General features: G+C 44.5%; 29 non-coding genes across 29 annotated transcripts; 4 read left to right on the top strand and 25 right to left on the bottom strand.

Moving 5' to 3' along the window:
* Positions 1-37: 37 nt before the first annotated feature.
* TRNAY-GUA (transfer RNA tyrosine (anticodon GUA)) lies at positions 38-123 on the bottom strand. The gene is given in 2 exon segments: positions 38-73; positions 87-123. It is a non-coding gene; the product is annotated as a tRNA-Tyr (tRNA).
* A 768-nt stretch (positions 124-891) lies between these two features.
* On the bottom strand, positions 892-963 carry TRNAA-UGC (transfer RNA alanine (anticodon UGC)). Its single transcript has one exon. It is a non-coding gene; the product is annotated as a tRNA-Ala (tRNA).
* A 429-nt stretch (positions 964-1,392) lies between these two features.
* TRNAA-CGC (transfer RNA alanine (anticodon CGC)) lies at positions 1,393-1,464 on the bottom strand. The gene has a single exon. It is a non-coding gene; the product is annotated as a tRNA-Ala (tRNA).
* A 129-nt stretch (positions 1,465-1,593) lies between these two features.
* TRNAY-GUA (transfer RNA tyrosine (anticodon GUA)) lies at positions 1,594-1,679 on the bottom strand. Its single transcript is given in 2 exon segments — positions 1,594-1,629; positions 1,643-1,679. It is a non-coding gene; the product is annotated as a tRNA-Tyr (tRNA).
* Positions 1,680-2,446: 767 nt separating this feature from the next.
* Positions 2,447-2,518, bottom strand: TRNAA-UGC (transfer RNA alanine (anticodon UGC)). The gene has a single exon. It is a non-coding gene; the product is annotated as a tRNA-Ala (tRNA).
* A 157-nt stretch (positions 2,519-2,675) lies between these two features.
* Positions 2,676-2,748, top strand: TRNAM-CAU (transfer RNA methionine (anticodon CAU)). The gene has a single exon. It is a non-coding gene; the product is annotated as a tRNA-Met (tRNA).
* Positions 2,749-2,947: 199 nt separating this feature from the next.
* On the bottom strand, positions 2,948-3,019 carry TRNAA-UGC (transfer RNA alanine (anticodon UGC)). The gene has a single exon. It is a non-coding gene; the product is annotated as a tRNA-Ala (tRNA).
* Positions 3,020-3,148: 129 nt separating this feature from the next.
* On the bottom strand, positions 3,149-3,234 carry TRNAY-GUA (transfer RNA tyrosine (anticodon GUA)). The gene is given in 2 exon segments: positions 3,149-3,184; positions 3,198-3,234. It is a non-coding gene; the product is annotated as a tRNA-Tyr (tRNA).
* Positions 3,235-4,002: 768 nt separating this feature from the next.
* On the bottom strand, positions 4,003-4,074 carry TRNAA-UGC (transfer RNA alanine (anticodon UGC)). The gene has a single exon. It is a non-coding gene; the product is annotated as a tRNA-Ala (tRNA).
* Positions 4,075-4,503: 429 nt separating this feature from the next.
* On the bottom strand, positions 4,504-4,575 carry TRNAA-CGC (transfer RNA alanine (anticodon CGC)). The gene has a single exon. It is a non-coding gene; the product is annotated as a tRNA-Ala (tRNA).
* A 129-nt stretch (positions 4,576-4,704) lies between these two features.
* Positions 4,705-4,790, bottom strand: TRNAY-GUA (transfer RNA tyrosine (anticodon GUA)). The gene is given in 2 exon segments: positions 4,705-4,740; positions 4,754-4,790. It is a non-coding gene; the product is annotated as a tRNA-Tyr (tRNA).
* A 768-nt stretch (positions 4,791-5,558) lies between these two features.
* On the bottom strand, positions 5,559-5,630 carry TRNAA-UGC (transfer RNA alanine (anticodon UGC)). Its single transcript has one exon. It is a non-coding gene; the product is annotated as a tRNA-Ala (tRNA).
* A 157-nt stretch (positions 5,631-5,787) lies between these two features.
* TRNAM-CAU (transfer RNA methionine (anticodon CAU)) lies at positions 5,788-5,860 on the top strand. Its single transcript has one exon. It is a non-coding gene; the product is annotated as a tRNA-Met (tRNA).
* A 199-nt stretch (positions 5,861-6,059) lies between these two features.
* Positions 6,060-6,131, bottom strand: TRNAA-CGC (transfer RNA alanine (anticodon CGC)). The gene has a single exon. It is a non-coding gene; the product is annotated as a tRNA-Ala (tRNA).
* A 983-nt stretch (positions 6,132-7,114) lies between these two features.
* TRNAA-UGC (transfer RNA alanine (anticodon UGC)) lies at positions 7,115-7,186 on the bottom strand. Its single transcript has one exon. It is a non-coding gene; the product is annotated as a tRNA-Ala (tRNA).
* Positions 7,187-7,343: 157 nt separating this feature from the next.
* TRNAM-CAU (transfer RNA methionine (anticodon CAU)) lies at positions 7,344-7,416 on the top strand. The gene has a single exon. It is a non-coding gene; the product is annotated as a tRNA-Met (tRNA).
* A 199-nt stretch (positions 7,417-7,615) lies between these two features.
* Positions 7,616-7,687, bottom strand: TRNAA-UGC (transfer RNA alanine (anticodon UGC)). The gene has a single exon. It is a non-coding gene; the product is annotated as a tRNA-Ala (tRNA).
* A 129-nt stretch (positions 7,688-7,816) lies between these two features.
* On the bottom strand, positions 7,817-7,902 carry TRNAY-GUA (transfer RNA tyrosine (anticodon GUA)). The gene is given in 2 exon segments: positions 7,817-7,852; positions 7,866-7,902. It is a non-coding gene; the product is annotated as a tRNA-Tyr (tRNA).
* Positions 7,903-8,670: 768 nt separating this feature from the next.
* On the bottom strand, positions 8,671-8,742 carry TRNAA-UGC (transfer RNA alanine (anticodon UGC)). Its single transcript has one exon. It is a non-coding gene; the product is annotated as a tRNA-Ala (tRNA).
* A 630-nt stretch (positions 8,743-9,372) lies between these two features.
* TRNAY-GUA (transfer RNA tyrosine (anticodon GUA)) lies at positions 9,373-9,458 on the bottom strand. Its single transcript is given in 2 exon segments — positions 9,373-9,408; positions 9,422-9,458. It is a non-coding gene; the product is annotated as a tRNA-Tyr (tRNA).
* A 768-nt stretch (positions 9,459-10,226) lies between these two features.
* Positions 10,227-10,298, bottom strand: TRNAA-UGC (transfer RNA alanine (anticodon UGC)). The gene has a single exon. It is a non-coding gene; the product is annotated as a tRNA-Ala (tRNA).
* Positions 10,299-10,727: 429 nt separating this feature from the next.
* TRNAA-CGC (transfer RNA alanine (anticodon CGC)) lies at positions 10,728-10,799 on the bottom strand. The gene has a single exon. It is a non-coding gene; the product is annotated as a tRNA-Ala (tRNA).
* Positions 10,800-11,781: 982 nt separating this feature from the next.
* TRNAA-UGC (transfer RNA alanine (anticodon UGC)) lies at positions 11,782-11,853 on the bottom strand. Its single transcript has one exon. It is a non-coding gene; the product is annotated as a tRNA-Ala (tRNA).
* Positions 11,854-12,282: 429 nt separating this feature from the next.
* Positions 12,283-12,354, bottom strand: TRNAA-CGC (transfer RNA alanine (anticodon CGC)). Its single transcript has one exon. It is a non-coding gene; the product is annotated as a tRNA-Ala (tRNA).
* Positions 12,355-13,336: 982 nt separating this feature from the next.
* On the bottom strand, positions 13,337-13,408 carry TRNAA-UGC (transfer RNA alanine (anticodon UGC)). Its single transcript has one exon. It is a non-coding gene; the product is annotated as a tRNA-Ala (tRNA).
* Positions 13,409-13,565: 157 nt separating this feature from the next.
* TRNAM-CAU (transfer RNA methionine (anticodon CAU)) lies at positions 13,566-13,638 on the top strand. The gene has a single exon. It is a non-coding gene; the product is annotated as a tRNA-Met (tRNA).
* Positions 13,639-13,837: 199 nt separating this feature from the next.
* TRNAA-UGC (transfer RNA alanine (anticodon UGC)) lies at positions 13,838-13,909 on the bottom strand. Its single transcript has one exon. It is a non-coding gene; the product is annotated as a tRNA-Ala (tRNA).
* Positions 13,910-14,038: 129 nt separating this feature from the next.
* TRNAY-GUA (transfer RNA tyrosine (anticodon GUA)) lies at positions 14,039-14,124 on the bottom strand. The gene is given in 2 exon segments: positions 14,039-14,074; positions 14,088-14,124. It is a non-coding gene; the product is annotated as a tRNA-Tyr (tRNA).
* A 767-nt stretch (positions 14,125-14,891) lies between these two features.
* Positions 14,892-14,963, bottom strand: TRNAA-UGC (transfer RNA alanine (anticodon UGC)). The gene has a single exon. It is a non-coding gene; the product is annotated as a tRNA-Ala (tRNA).
* Between the last annotated feature and the right edge of the window lie 33 nt (positions 14,964-14,996).

Here is a 14,996-nt window from a genome sequence, read left to right on the forward strand (position 1 = left end):
GAATAAAAGTGAAAGATATGGAAATCGAAGCAAAAAATCCTTCGAGCCGGATTTGAACCAGCGACCTAAGGATGTCTGACTTTATGCTACAGTCCTCCGCTCTACCAACTGAGCTATCGAAGGAGTGGCTGAAGTATCTTTCAGCGCTGTAATTATCTCTCGCTCAAGAAAGGTTGTGGGGGTGGGGATCAGGAGCAGATCGATGAAAATCATGAACATTACCTGCAGCTCCCTCTCAAAGTCACCAGTTCTTAGAGCACACTGTAAGGTACGTCTTATCACCCCAAAGGAGGATTTCAGACCAAAGTTCATGTTCTGTCTTGGCTTGGGGATAAGCAGGGGTGCTCCAAATTTCAATTTTACAGAAAGGAAAGGAACTTTGATACAAAGACCTTGGGCAGCATTGGTGGCAAATGGATGGCTGCGCGGAACCATGAAAGAAATGACAGAAAGTTATGGGAGTCATTACTACGCACCCAGCATCAAGAACGTGCATTTTGGATGCATTTTCAAAAGGAAAGAGAACGGAAAAATCTGTAGATTGAAGGTGATTGAGATAAACAAAATATTCCGTTTTTCTAAAAGCTACTGTAAAGAGTCTCTGGTTTAGAAGAAGAACCCTTACCAATGATCAAGAGAGATGCGACAGATTTCTATCATCAAAGCATTATGGTTGTCAAGATGAATCATCACTTTGATGTCTTCAACAAGTAGGATTCTTTTGATCTATAATCATCAAAAATGAGATAGCCCCATTTCATGGGATTTTTCAAGGCAAACGTCTGACAGATTAAGCGGGGTCCTCATCCCGGTTGGAGGACATATCTCTTCCTTCATCATGATGCCAGCCTAGCTTTCGGCCCAAAATCCAAGGTAAGCATGGCAAAAGTCTGGAGATGCCGGGGATTGAACCCGGGGCCTCATACATGCAAAGCATGCGCTCTACCACTGAGCTACATCCCCACTTCTGCAAGGTTTGACTGTATGATTGGAAACCCTGCATTGAACCGACGGCCACATCACCCCATTCGACTCTGCAGTATACAATGTCAGTCAGGAAAATCCTTCAGCCTTGTACCTGGATGATCTTCATGGTCTTATGTACAGATGCCTATATACAGCCTTCTTAGCGCGGTAGGCAGCGCGTCAGTCTCATAATCTGAAGGTCCTGAGTTCGATCCTCAGAGAGGGCATTTATTTCCTTCTTTTGGAATGCAAAATTCTCCGATTTTCTTGAAATGCGCAAACTATGCCTAGTTCAAAGATTTTTCCAAAGCAAATGTCTGACTATTTAAGTGGGGCTCTCACCCCAACTGCATGACAAACTTCTTCTTTCTGCATGATGGCAGGCTAGCCTTCTGGAAAAAAGCCAAGATAAGGAACAGAGGCTCCTGGAGATGCCGGGGATTGAACCCGGGACCTCATACATGCGAAGCATGCGCTCTACCACTGAGCTACATCCCCACTTTTGCACTCGAGCTGTTTGATGGATGCAAGGAATCCCTGAAACCCAGGGACTGCAAAGTCTCGATCATAATCAATGGAAGGTATTGTTTGAATAAAAGTGAAATATATGGAAATCGAAGCACAAAATCCTTCGAGCCGGATTTGAACCAGCGACCTAAGGATGTCTGACTTTATGCTACAGTCCTCCGCTCTACCAACTGAGCTATCGAAGGAGTGGCTGAAGTATCTTTCAGCGCTGTAATTATCTCTCGCTCAAGAAAGGTTGTGGGGGTGGGGATCAGGAGCAGATCGATGAAAATCATGAACATTACCTGCAGCTCCCTCTCAAAGTCACCAGTTCTTAGAGCACACTGTAAGGTACGTCTTATCACCCCAAAGGAGGATTTCAGACCAAAGTTCATGTTCTGTCTTGGCTTGGGGATAAGCAGGGGTGCTCCAAATTTCAATTTTACAGAAAGGAAAGGAACTTTGATACAAAGACCTTGGGCAGCATTGGTGGCAAATGGATGGCTGCGCGGAACCATGAAAGAAATGACAGAAAGTTATGGGAGTCATTACTACGCACCCAGCATCAAGAACGTGCATTTTGGATGCATTTTCAAAAGGAAAGAGAACGGAAAAATCTGTAGATTGAAGGTGATTGAGATAAACAAAATATTCCGTTTTTCTAAAAGCTACTGTAAAGAGTCTCTGGTTTAGAAGAAGAACCCTTACCAATGATCAATGAGATGCGACAGATTTCTATCATCAAAGCATTATGGTTGTCAAGATGAATCATCACTTTGATGTCTTCAACAAGTAGGATTCTTTTGATCTATAATCATCAAAAATGAGATAGCCCCATTTCATGGGATTTTTCAAGGCAAACGTCTGACAGATTAAGCGGGGTCCTCATCCCGGTTGGAGGACATATCTCTTCCTTCATCATGATGCCAGCCTAGCTTTCGGCCCAAAATCCAAGGTAAGCATGGCAAAAGTCTGGAGATGCCGGGGATTGAACCCGGGGCCTCATACATGCAAAGCATGCGCTCTACCACTGAGCTACATCCCCACTTCTGCAAGGTTTGACTGTATGATTGGAAACCCTGCATTGAACCGACGGCCACATCACCCCATTCGACTCTGCAGTATACAATGTCAGTCAGGAAAATCCTTCAGCCTTGTACCTGGATGATCTTCATGGTCTTATGTACAGATGCCTATATACAGCCTTCTTAGCGCAGTAGGCAGCGCGTCAGTCTCATAATCTGAAGGTCCTGAGTTCGATCCTCAGAGAGGGCATTTATTTCCTTCTTTTGGAATGCAAAATTCTCCGATTTTCTTGAAATGCGCAAACTATGCCTAGTTCAAAGATTTTTCCAAAGCAAATGTCTGACTATTTAAGTGGGGCTCTCACCCCAACTGCATGACAAACTTCTTCTTTCTGCATGATGGCAGGCTAGCCTTCTGGAAAAAAGCCAAGATAAGGAACAGAGGCTCCTGGAGATGCCGGGGATTGAACCCGGGACCTCATACATGCAAAGCATGCGCTCTACCACTGAGCTACATCCCCACTTTTGCACTCGAGCTGTTTGATGGATGCAAGGAATCCCTGAAACCCAGGGACTGCAAAGTCTCGATCATAATCAATGGAAGGTATTGTTTGAATAAAAGTGAAAGATATGGAAATCGAAGCAAAAAATCCTTCGAGCCGGATTTGAACCAGCGACCTAAGGATGTCTGACTTTATGCTACAGTCCTCCGCTCTACCAACTGAGCTATCGAAGGAGTGGCTGAAGTATCTTTCAGCGCTGTAATTATCTCTCGCTCAAGAAAGGTTGTGGGGGTGGGGATCAGGAGCAGATCGATGAAAATCATGAACATTACCTGCAGCTCCCTCTCAAAGTCACCAGTTCTTAGAGCACACTGTAAGGTACGTCTTATCACCCCAAAGGAGGATTTCAGACGAAAGTTCATGTTCTGTCTTGGCTTGGGGATAAGCAGGGGTGCTCCAAATTTCAATTTTACAGAAAGGAAAGGAACTTTGATACAAAGACCTTGGGCAGCATTGGTGGCAAATGGATGGCTGCGCGGAACCATGAAAGAAATGACAGAAAGTTATGGGAGTCATTACTACGCACCCAGCATCAAGAACGTGCATTTTGGATGCATTTTCAAAAGGAAAGAGAACGGAAAAATCTGTAGATTGAAGGTGATTGAGATAAACAAAATATTCCGTTTTTCTAAAAGCTACTGTAAAGAGTCTCTGGTTTAGAAGAAGAACCCTTACCAATGATCAAGAGAGATGCGACAGATTTCTATCATCAAAGCATTATGGTTGTCAAGATGAATCATCACTTTGATGTCTTCAACAAGTAGGATTCTTTTGATCTATAATCATCAAAAATGAGATAGCCCCATTTCATGGGATTTTTCAAGGCAAACGTCTGACAGATTAAGCGGGGTCCTCATCCCGGTTGGAGGACATATCTCTTCCTTCATCATGATGCCAGCCTAGCTTTCGGCCCAAAATCCAAGGTAAGCATGGCAAAAGTCTGGAGATGCCGGGGATTGAACCCGGGGCCTCATACATGCAAAGCATGCGCTCTACCACTGAGCTACATCCCCACTTCTGCAAGGTTTGACTGTATGATTGGAAACCCTGCATTGAACCGACGGCCACATCACCCCATTCGACTCTGCAGTATACAATGTCAGTCAGGAAAATCCTTCAGCCTTGTACCTGGATGATCTTCATGGTCTTATGTACAGATGCCTATATACAGCCTTCTTAGCGCGGTAGGCAGCGCGTCAGTCTCATAATCTGAAGGTCCTGAGTTCGATCCTCAGAGAGGGCATTTATTTCCTTCTTTTGGAATGCAAAATTCTCCGATTTTCTTGAAATGCGCAAACTATGCCTAGTTCAAAGATTTTTCCAAAGCAAATGTCTGACTATTTAAGTGGGGCTCTCACCCCAACTGCATGACAAACTTCTTCTTTCTGCATGATGGCAGGCTAGCCTTCTGGAAAAAAGCCAAGATAAGGAACAGAGGCTCCTGGAGATGCCGGGGATTGAACCCGGGACCTCATACATGCGAAGCATGCGCTCTACCACTGAGCTACATCCCCACTTTTGCCCTCGAGCTGTTTGATGGATGCAAGGAATCCCTGAAACCCAGGGACTGCAAAGTCTCGATCATAATCAATGGAAGGTATTGTTTGAATAAAAGTGAAATATATGGAAATCGAAGCACAAAATCCTTCGAGCCGGATTTGAACCAGCGACCTAAGGATGTCTGACTTTATGCTACAGTCCTCCGCTCTACCAACTGAGCTATCGAAGGAGTGGCTGAAGTATCTTTCAGCGCTGTAATTATCTCTCGCTCAAGAAAGGTTGTGGGGGTGGGGATCAGGAGCAGATCGATGAAAATCATGAACATTACCTGCAGCTCCCTCTCAAAGTCACCAGTTCTTAGAGCACACTGTAAGGTACGTCTTATCACCCCAAAGGAGGATTTCAGACCAAAGTTCATGTTCTGTCTTGGCTTGGGGATAAGCAGGGGTGCTCCAAATTTCAATTTTACAGAAAGGAAAGGAACTTTGATACAAAGACCTTGGGCAGCATTGGTGGCAAATGGATGGCTGCGCGGAACCATGAAAGAAATGACAGAAAGTTATGGGAGTCATTACTACGCACCCAGCATCAAGAACGTGCATTTTGGATGCATTTTCAAAAGGAAAGAGAACGGAAAAATCTGTAGATTGAAGGTGATTGAGATAAACAAAATATTCCGTTTTTCTAAAAGCTACTGTAAAGAGTCTCTGGTTTAGAAGAAGAACCCTTACCAATGATCAAGAGAGATGCGACAGATTTCTATCATCAAAGCATTATGGTTGTCAAGATGAATCATCACTTTGATGTCTTCAACAAGTAGGATTCTTTTGATCTATAATCATCAAAAATGAGATAGCCCCATTTCATGGGATTTTTCAAGGCAAACGTCTGACAGATTAAGCGGGGTCCTCATCCCGGTTGGAGGACATATCTCTTCCTTCATCATGATGCCAGCCTAGCTTTCGGCCCAAAATCCAAGGTAAGCATGGCAAAAGTCTGGAGATGCCGGGGATTGAACCCGGGGCCTCATACATGCAAAGCATGCGCTCTACCACTGAGCTACATCCCCACTTCTGCAAGGTTTGACTGTATGATTGGAAACCCTGCATTGCACCGACGGCCACATCACCCCATTCGACTCTGCAGTATACAATGTCAGTCAGGAAAATCCTTCAGCCTTGTACCTGGATGATCTTCATGGTCTTATGTACAGATGCCTATATACAGCCTTCTTAGCGCAGTAGGCAGCGCGTCAGTCTCATAATCTGAAGGTCCTGAGTTCGATCCTCAGAGAGGGCATTTATTTCCTTCTTTTGGAATGCAAAATTCTCCGATTTTCTTGAAATGCGCAAACTATGCCTAGTTCAAAGATTTTTCCAAAGCAAATGTCTGACTATTTAAGTGGGGCTCTCACCCCAACTGCATGACAAACTTCTTCTTTCTGCATGATGGCAGGCTAGCCTTCTGGAAAAAAGCCAAGATAAGGAACAGAGGCTCCTGGAGATGCCGGGGATTGAACCCGGGACCTCATACATGCGAAGCATGCGCTCTACCACTGAGCTACATCCCCACTTTTGCACTCGAGCTGTTTGATGGATGCAAGGAATCCCTGAAACCCAGGGACTGCAAAGTCTCGATCATAATCAATGGAAGGTATTGTTTGAATAAAAGTGAAATATATGGAAATCGAAGCACAAAATCCTTCGAGCCGGATCTGAACCAGCGACCTAAGGATGTCTGACTTTATGCTACAGTCCTCCGCTCTACCAACTGAGCTATCGAAGGAGTGGCTGAAGTATCTTTCAGCGCTGTAATTATCTCTCGCTCAAGAAAGGTTGTGGGGGTGGGGATCAGGAGCAGATCGATGAAAATCATGAACATTACCTGCAGCTCCCTCTCAAAGTCACCAGTTCTTAGAGCACACTGTAAGGTATGTCTTATCACCCCAAAGGAGGATTTCAGACCAAAGTTCATGTTCTGTCTTGGCTTGGGGATAAGCAGGGGTGCTCCAAATTTCAATTTTACAGAAAGGAAAGGAACTTTGATACAAAGACCTTGGGCAGCATTGGTGGCAAATGGATGGCTGCGCGGAACCATGAAAGAAATGACAGAAAGTTATGGGAGTCATTACTACGCACCCAGCATCAAGAACGTGCATTTTGGATGCATTTTCAAAAGGAAAGAGAACGGAAAAATCTGTAGATTGAAGGTGATTGAGATAAACAAAATATTCCGTTTTTCTAAAAGCTACTGTAAAGAGTCTCTGGTTTAGAAGAAGAACCCTTACCAATGATCAAGAGAGATGCGACAGATTTCTATCATCAAAGCATTATGGTTGTCAAGATGAATCATCACTTTGATGTCTTCAACAAGTAGGATTCTTTTGATCTATAATCATCAAAAATGAGATAGCCCCATTTCATGGGATTTTTCAAGGCAAACGTCTGACAGATTAAGCGGGGTCCTCATCCCGGTTGGAGGACATATCTCTTCCTTCATCATGATGCCAGCCTAGCTTTCGGCCCAAAATCCAAGGTAAGCATGGCAAAAGTCTGGAGATGCCGGGGATTGAACCCGGGGCCTCATACATGCAAAGCATGCGCTCTACCACTGAGCTACATCCCCACTTCTGCAAGGTTTGACTGTATGATTGGAAACCCTGCATTGAACCGACGGCCACATCACCCCATTCGACTCTGCAGTATACAATGTCAGTCAGGAAAATCCTTCAGCCTTGTACCTGGATGATCTTCATGGTCTTATGTACAGATGCCTATATACAGCCTTCTTAGCGCAGTAGGCAGCGCGTCAGTCTCATAATCTGAAGGTCCTGAGTTCGATCCTCAGAGAGGGCATTTATTTCCTTCTTTTGGAATGCAAAATTCTCCGATTTTCTTGAAATGCGCAAACTATGCCTAGTTCAAAGATTTTTCCAAAGCAAATGTCTGACTATTTAAGTGGGGCTCTCACCCCAACTGCATGACAAACTTCTTCTTTCTGCATGATGGCAGGCTAGCCTTCTGGAAAAAAGCCAAGATAAGGAACAGAGGCTCCTGGAGATGCCGGGGATTGAACCCGGGACCTCATACATGCAAAGCATGCGCTCTACCACTGAGCTACATCCCCACTTTTGCACTCGAGCTGTTTGATGGATGCAAGGAATCCCTGAAACCCAGGGACTGCAAAGTCTCGATCATAATCAATGGAAGGTATTGTTTGAATAAAAGTGAAAGATATGGAAATCGAAGCAAAAAATCCTTCGAGCCGGATTTGAACCAGCGACCTAAGGATGTCTGACTTTATGCTACAGTCCTCCGCTCTACCAACTGAGCTATCGAAGGAGTGGCTGAAGTATCTTTCAGCGCTGTAATTATCTCTCGCTCAAGAAAGGTTGTGGGGGTGGGGATCAGGAGCAGATCGATGAAAATCATGAACATTACCTGCAGCTCCCTCTCAAAGTCACCAGTTCTTAGAGCACACTGTAAGGTACGTCTTATCACCCCAAAGGAGGATTTCAGACGAAAGTTCATGTTCTGTCTTGGCTTGGGGATAAGCAGGGGTGCTCCAAATTTCAATTTTACAGAAAGGAAAGGAACTTTGATACAAAGACCTTGGGCAGCATTGGTGGCAAATGGATGGCTGCGCGGAACCATGAAAGAAATGACAGAAAGTTATGGGAGTCATTACTACGCACCCAGCATCAAGAACGTGCATTTTGGATGCATTTTCAAAAGGAAAGAGAACGGAAAAATCTGTAGATTGAAGGTGATTGAGATAAACAAAATATTCCGTTTTTCTAAAAGCTACTGTAAAGAGTCTCTGGTTTAGAAGAAGAACCCTTACCAATGATCAAGAGAGATGCGACAGATTTCTATCATCAAAGCATTATGGTTGTCAAGATGAATCATCACTTTGATGTCTTCAACAAGTAGGATTCTTTTGATCTATAATCATCAAAAATGAGATAGCCCCATTTCATGGGATTTTTCAAGGCAAACGTCTGACAGATTAAGCGGGGTCCTCATCCCGGTTGGAGGACATATCTCTTCCTTCATCATGATGCCAGCCTAGCTTTCGGCCCAAAATCCAAGGTAAGCATGGCAAAAGTCTGGAGATGCCGGGGATTGAACCCGGGGCCTCATACATGCAAAGCATGCGCTCTACCACTGAGCTACATCCCCACTTCTGCAAGGTTTGACTGTATGATTGGAAACCCTGCATTGAACCGACGGCCACATCACCCCATTCGACTCTGCAGTATACAATGTCAGTCAGGAAAATCCTTCAGCCTTGTACCTGGATGATCTTCATGGTCTTATGTACAGATGCCTATATACAGCCTTCTTAGCGCGGTAGGCAGCGCGTCAGTCTCATAATCTGAAGGTCCTGAGTTCGATCCTCAGAGAGGGCATTTATTTCCTTCTTTTGGAATGCAAAATTCTCCGATTTTCTTGAAATGCGCAAACTATGCCTAGTTCAAAGATTTTTCCAAAGCAAATGTCTGACTATTTAAGTGGGGCTCTCACCCCAACTGCATGACAAACTTCTTCTTTCTGCATGATGGCAGGCTAGCCTTCTGGAAAAAAGCCAAGATAAGGAACAGAGGCTCCTGGAGATGCCGGGGATTGAACCCAGGACCTCATACATGCGAAGCATGCGCTCTACCACTGAGCTACATCCCCACTTTTGCCCTCGAGCTGTTTGATGGATGCAAGGAATCCCTGAAACCCAGGGACTGCAAAGTCTCGATCATAATCAATGGAAGGTATTGTTTGAATAAAAGTGAAATATATGGAAATCGAAGCACAAAATCCTTCGAGCCGGATTTGAACCAGCGACCTAAGGATGTCTGACTTTATGCTACAGTCCTCCGCTCTACCAACTGAGCTATCGAAGGAGTGGCTGAAGTATCTTTCAGCGCTGTAATTATCTCTCGCTCAAGAAAGGTTGTGGGGGTGGGGATCAGGAGCAGATCGATGAAAATCATGAACATTACCTGCAGCTCCCTCTCAAAGTCACCAGTTCTTAGAGCACACTGTAAGGTACGTCTTATCACCCCAAAGGAGGATTTCAGACCAAAGTTCATGTTCTGTCTTGGCTTGGGGATAAGCAGGGGTGCTCCAAATTTCAATTTTACAGAAAGGAAAGGAACTTTGATACAAAGACCTTGGGCAGCATTGGTGGCAAATGGATGGCTGCGCGGAACCATGAAAGAAATGACAGAAAGTTATGGGAGTCATTACTACGCACCCAGCATCAAGAACGTGCATTTTGGATGCATTTTCAAAAGGAAAGAGAACGGAAAAATCTGTAGATTGAAGGTGATTGAGATAAACAAAATATTCCGTTTTTCTAAAAGCTACTGTAAAGAGTCTCTGGTTTAGAAGAAGAACCCTTACCAATGATCAAGAGAGATGCAACAGATTTCTATCATCAAAGCATTATGGTTGTCAAGATGAATCATCACTTTGATGTCTTCAACAAGTAGGATTCTTTTGATCTATAATCATCAAAAATGAGATAGCCCCATTTCATGGGATTTTTCAAGGCAAACGTCTGACAGATTAAGCGGGGTCCTCATCCCGGTTGGAGGACATATCTCTTCCTTCATCATGATGCCAGCCTAGCTTTCGGCCCAAAATCCAAGGTAAGCATGGCAAAAGTCTGGAGATGCCGGGGATTGAACCCGGGGCCTCATACATGCAAAGCATGCGCTCTACCACTGAGCTACATCCCCACTTCTGCAAGGTTTGACTGTATGATTGGAAACCCTGCATTGAACCGACGGCCACATCACCCCATTCGACTCTGCAGTATACAATGTCAGTCAGGAAAATCCTTCAGCCTTGTACCTGGATGATCTTCATGGTCTTATGTACAGATGCCTATATACAGCCTTCTTAGCGCGGTAGGCAGCGCGTCAGTCTCATAATCTGAAGGTCCTGAGTTCGATCCTCAGAGAGGGCATTTATTTCCTTCTTTTGGAATGTAAAATTCTCCGATTTTCTTGAAATGCGCAAACTATGCCTAGTTCAAAGATTTTTCCAAAGCAAATGTCTGACTATTTAAGTGGGGCTCTCACCCCAACTGCATGACAAACTTCTTCTTTCTGCATGATGGCAGGCTAGCCTTCTGGAAAAAAGCCAAGATAAGGAACAGAGGCTCCTGGAGATGCCGGGGATTGAACCCGGGACCTCATACATGCGAAGCATGCGCTCTACCACTGAGCTACATCCCCACTTTTGCACTCGAGCTGTTTGATGGATGCAAGGAATCCCTGAAACCCAGGGACTGCAAAGTCTCGATCATAATCAATGGAAGGTATTGTTTGAATAAAAGTGAAATATATGGAAATCGAAGCACAAAATCCTTTGAGCCGGATTTGAACCAGCGACCTAAGGATGTCTGACTTTATGCTACAGTCCTCCGCTCTACCAACTGAGCTATCGAAGGAGTGGCTGAAGCATCTTTCAGCGCTGTAATTATCTCTCGCTCAAGAAAGGTTGTGGGGGTGGGGATCAGGAGCAGATCGATGAAAATCATGAACATTACCTGCAGCTCCCTCTCAAAGTCACCAGTTCTTAGAGCACACTGTAAGGTACGTCTTATCACCCCAAAGGAGGATTTCAGACCAAAGTTCATGTTCTGTCTTGGCTTGGGGATAAGCAGGGGTGCTCCAAATTTCAATTTTACAGAAAGGAAAGGAACTTTGATACAAAGACCTTGGGCAGCATTGGTGGCAAATGGATGGCTGCGCGGAACCATGAAAGAAATGACAGAAAGTTATGGGAGTCATTACTACGCACCCAGCATCAAGAACGTGCATTTTGGATGCATTTTCAAAAGGAAAGAGAACGGAAAAATCTGTAGATTGAAGGTGATTGAGATAAACAAAATATTCCGTTTTTCTAAAAGCTACTGTAAAGAGTCTCTGGTTTAGAAGAAGAACCCTTACCAATGATCAATGAGATGCGACAGATTTCTATCATCAAAGCATTATGGTTGTCAAGATGAATCATCACTTTGATGTCTTCAACAAGTAGGATTCTTTTGATCTATAATCATCAAAAATGAGATAGCCCCATTTCATGGGATTTTTCAAGGCAAACGTCTGACAGATTAAGCGGGGTCCTCATCCCGGTTGGAGGACATATCTCTTCCTTCATCATGATGCCAGCCTAGCTTTCGGCCCAAAATCCAAGGTAAGCATGGCAAAAGTCTGGAGATGCCGGGGATTGAACCCGGGGCCTCATACATGCAAAGCATGCGCTCTACCACTGAGCTACATCCCCACTTCTGCAAGGTTTGACTGTATGATTGGAAACCCTGCATTGAACCGACGGCCACATCACCCCATTCGACTCTGCAGTATACAATGTCAGTCAGGAAAATCCTTCAGCCTTGTACCTGGATGATCTTCATGGTCTTATGTACAGATGCCTATATACAGCCTTCTTAGCGCGGTAGGCAGCGCGTCAGTCTCATAATCTGAAGGTCCTGAGTTCGATCCTCAGAGAGGGCATTTATTTCCTTCTTTTGGAATGTAAAATTCTCCGATTTTCTTGAAATGCGCAAACTATGCCTAGTTCAAAGATTTTTCCAAAGCAAATGTCTGACTATTTAAGTGGGGCTCTCACCCCAACTGCATGACAAACTTCTTCTTTCTGCATGATGGCAGGCTAGCCTTCTGGAAAAAAGCCAAGATAAGGAACAGAGGCTCCTGGAGATGCCGGGGATTGAACCCGGGACCTCATACATGCGAAGCATGCGCTCTACCACTGAGCTACATCCCCACTTTTGCACTCGAGCTGTTTGATGGATGCAAGGAATCCCTGAAACCCAGGGACTGCAAAGTCTCGATCATAATCAATGGAAGGTATTGTTTGAATAAAAGTGAAATATATGGAAATCGAAGCACAAAATCCTTTGAGCCGGATTTGAACCAGCGACCTAAGGATGTCTGACTTTATGCTACAGTCCTCCGCTCTACCAACTGAGCTATCGAAGGAGTGGCTGAAGCATCTTTCAGCGCTGTAATTATCTCTCGCTCAAGAAAGGTTGTGGGGGTGGGGATCAGGAGCAGATCGATGAAAATCATGAACATTACCTGCAGCTCCCTCTCAAAGTCACCAGTTCTTAGAGCACACTGTAAGGTACGTCTTATCACCCCAAAGGAGGATTTCAGACCAAAGTTCATGTTCTGTCTTGGCTTGGGGATAAGCAGGGGTGCTCCAAATTTCAATTTTACAGAAAGGAAAGGAACTTTGATACAAAGACCTTGGGCAGCATTGGTGGCAAATGGATGGCTGCGCGGAACCATGAAAGAAATGACAGAAAGTTATGGGAGTCATTACTACGCACCCAGCATCAAGAACGTGCATTTTGGATGCATTTTCAAAAGGAAAGAGAACGGAAAAATCTGTAGATTGAAGGTGATTGAGATAAACAAAATATTCCGTTTTTCTAAAAGCTACTGTAAAGAGTCTCTGGTTTAGAAGAAGAACCCTTACCAATGATCAATGAGATGCGACAGATTTCTATCATCAAAGCATTATGGTTGTCAAGATGAATCATCACTTTGATGTCTTCAACAAGTAGGATTCTTTTGATCTATAATCATCAAAAATGAGATAGCCCCATTTCATGGGATTTTTCAAGGCAAACGTCTGACAGATTAAGCGGGGTCCTCATCCCGGTTGGAGGACATATCTCTTCCTTCATCATGATGCCAGCCTAGCTTTCGGCCCAAAATCCAAGGTAAGCATGGCAAAAGTCTGGAGATGCCGGGGATTGAACCCGGGGCCTCATACATGCAAAGCATGCGCTCTACCACTGAGCTACATCCCCACTTCTGCAAGGTTTGACTGTATGATTGGAAACCCTGCATTGAACCGACGGCCACATCACCCCATTCGACTCTGCAGTATACAATGTCAGTCAGGAAAATCCTTCAGCCTTGTACCTGGATGATCTTCATGGTCTTATGTACAGATGCCTATATACAGCCTTCTTAGCGCAGTAGGCAGCGCGTCAGTCTCATAATCTGAAGGTCCTGAGTTCGATCCTCAGAGAGGGCATTTATTTCCTTCTTTTGGAATGCAAAATTCTCCGATTTTCTTGAAATGCGCAAACTATGCCTAGTTCAAAGATTTTTCCAAAGCAAATGTCTGACTATTTAAGTGGGGCTCTCACCCCAACTGCATGACAAACTTCTTCTTTCTGCATGATGGCAGGCTAGCCTTCTGGAAAAAAGCCAAGATAAGGAACAGAGGCTCCTGGAGATGCCGGGGATTGAACCCGGGACCTCATACATGCAAAGCATGCGCTCTACCACTGAGCTACATCCCCACTTTTGCACTCGAGCTGTTTGATGGATGCAAGGAATCCCTGAAACCCAGGGACTGCAAAGTCTCGATCATAATCAATGGAAGGTATTGTTTGAATAAAAGTGAAAGATATGGAAATCGAAGCAAAAAATCCTTCGAGCCGGATTTGAACCAGCGACCTAAGGATGTCTGACTTTATGCTACAGTCCTCCGCTCTACCAACTGAGCTATCGAAGGAGTGGCTGAAGTATCTTTCAGCGCTGTAATTATCTCTCGCTCAAGAAAGGTTGTGGGGGTGGGGATCAGGAGCAGATCGATGAAAATCATGAACATTACCTGCAGCTCCCTCTCAAAGTCACCAGTTCTTAGAGCACACTGTAAGGTACGTCTTATCACCCCAAAGGAGGATTTCAGACCAAAGTTCATGTTCTGTCTTGGCTTGGGGATAAGCAGGGGTGCTCCAAATTTCAATTTTACAGAAAGGAAAGGAACTTTGATACAAAGACCTTGGGCAGCATTGGTGGCAAATGGATGGCTGCGCGGAACCATGAAAGAAATGACAGAAAGTTATGGGAGTCATTACTACGCACCCAGCATCAAGAACGTGCATTTTGGATGCATTTTCAAAAGGAAAGAGAACGGAAAAATCTGTAGATTGAAGGTGATTGAGATAAACAAAATATTCCGTTTTTCTAAAAGCTACTGTAAAGAGTCTCTGGTTTAGAAGAAGAACCCTTACCAATGATCAATGAGATGCGACAGATTTCTATCATCAAAGCATTATGGTTGTCAAGATGAATCATCACTTTGATGTCTTCAACAAGTAGGATTCTTTTGATCTATAATCATCAAAAATGAGATAGCCCCATTTCATGGGATTTTTCAAGGCAAACGTCTGACAGATTAAGCGGGGTCCTCATCCCGGTTGGAGGACATATCTCTTCCTTCATCATGATGCCAGCCTAGCTTTCGGCCCAAAATCCAAGGTAAGCATGGCAAAAGTCTGGAGATGCCGGGGATTGAACCCGGGGCCTCATACATGCAAAGCATGCGCTCTACCACTGAGCTACATCCCCACTTCTGCAAGGTTTGACTGTATGATTGGAAAC

This window comes from Triturus cristatus, chromosome 4_1 (assembly GCF_964204655.1).
Source record: "Triturus cristatus chromosome 4_1, aTriCri1.1, whole genome shotgun sequence".
Taxonomy (NCBI): domain Eukaryota; kingdom Metazoa; phylum Chordata; class Amphibia; order Caudata; family Salamandridae; genus Triturus; species Triturus cristatus.